The sequence below is a fragment of the Meleagris gallopavo genome, unplaced genomic scaffold, assembly GCF_000146605.3.
Source record: "Meleagris gallopavo isolate NT-WF06-2002-E0010 breed Aviagen turkey brand Nicholas breeding stock unplaced genomic scaffold, Turkey_5.1 ChrUn_random_7180001955552, whole genome shotgun sequence".
NCBI classification, from domain to species: Eukaryota; Metazoa; Chordata; class Aves; order Galliformes; family Phasianidae; genus Meleagris; species Meleagris gallopavo.
Window position 1 is genome coordinate 1 of NW_011216309.1, and position 1,688 is coordinate 1,688.

General features: G+C 57.9%; 1 long non-coding RNA gene across 1 annotated transcript; it reads left to right on the forward strand.

Annotated features, from left to right (window-relative positions):
• Positions 1–787: 787 nt before the first annotated feature.
• On the forward strand, positions 788–1,215 carry LOC109365120. The gene is made up of 2 exons (XR_002110780.1): positions 788–916; positions 1,023–1,215. It is a non-coding gene; the product is annotated as an uncharacterized LOC109365120 (long non-coding RNA).
• The last annotated feature ends 473 nt before the right edge of the window (positions 1,216–1,688 follow it).

The window sequence follows — 1,688 nt, forward strand, 5'->3', positions numbered from 1 at the left end:
CCCCTTTCACCAAGCCCCGCCCCCCTGCAATAGGCTCCACCCACCAATCGCCACCAGTGAAGGCCTATGGAAAGTTGAGGAGGAGGAGCCTATCACATTAGGCCACGCCCACATCACTTTAGGCCACGCCCCCTTTCCCACAAGCCCCTCCTCTTCTGGTTGGCTCCACTCCTGTAAGCCACGCCCCCTCTGATAGGCCCAGCTCCCACTAAGGATACCCTATAGAGGCCGATAAGCCACGCCCCCACACTTAAAAGCCACACCCCACACTTAAAAGCCACGCCCCCTCATTAAAGCCACACCCCCTTTATGAGAGGGCACGCCCATTCTGCAAAGCCACGCCCCTTCTGATAGGCTCAGCTCCCAGTAATGATGTCCTATGGAGGCCCATAAGCCACACCCCCTGTTTAAGCCACGCCCCTTTCTGATAGGCCACGCCTCTTCTGATAGTTCCAGCTCCCACCAATGATGCCCTATGGGGACCAATAAGCCACGCCCCCATTTAAGCCACGCCCCTTTATTCAGGCCACGCCCCTTTCTGATTGGCCACGCTCCTTCTGCAAGCCTCGCCCCTTCTGATAGGCTCAGCTCCCACCAGTGGTGTTCTATGGAGGATCATAAGCCACGCCCCTACTTAAACCACGCCTCCTTATTTGAGCCACGCCCCATTTCTGATAGGCCACGCCCCCTCTGTAAGCCACACCACGTCTGATAGGCCCAGCTCCCACCAATGGTGCTTTACAGAGGCCAACAAGCCACGCCTCCTCCTTAAACCACGCCCTCATATTCAGGCCACACCCCCCTTCCCGAGGCCACGCCCACTTTCCTCCTAAGCCCCGCCCCCTCCCTCAGGCTCAGCGAATCCCTGACGCGGGACGGCGCTCAGATCCGCGCCCACATCCGCCTGGTGCTGGAGGTAAGCCCCGCCCCCTCATTAACCCCACTGCTAATTAACGAACCCGGCGCTTAATTAGCCTCGTCCTCGTTAACCCCTTTTTTTAATTAACGCTTCGTTCACGCAGGGCCTGCGGGAGCTGCAAGGCTTCCAGGATCCTACAAGTGACCTCTGACCCTTGGGGTGACCTTTGACCTCGGGGTGACCTCTGACCCTTTTGGGAGGGGGGGGGGGCAAACCGGAAGCTGCTCTTTCGAACTGGGGATGAAGGGTAAAAAATGGGTGTAATGGTGGAGTAAAGCCGGACTGTGAAGCTGGGAGAAAGTGTGGGTCGTCCTCCGTTGGCCCTATTGTGACCCCAATCATCCCCACTGACCCCCATTGCCCCCACTGACCCCACTGACCCCAATTGGCCCCATTGACCCCATTGGCCCCAATTGTCCTAACTGACCACAATTGGCCCCATTGACCCCACTGACCCCAATTGGCCCCATTGACCCCACTGACCCCAATTGTCCCCATTGACCCCATTGGCCCCAATTGTCCCAACTGACCCCAATTGGCCCCATTGACCCCATTGGCCCCAATTGTCCCAACTGACCTCAATTGTCCCCATTGACCCCATTGGCCCCAATTGTCCCAACTGACCACAATTGGCCCCATTGACCCCATTGACCCCATTGACCCCACTGACCCTAATTGGCCCCATTGATCCCAGTGTCCCCATTGGCCCCATAATGTTCCCATTGACCCCATTGGCCCCAGTTGTCTCCACCGACCCCAATTGTCCCCA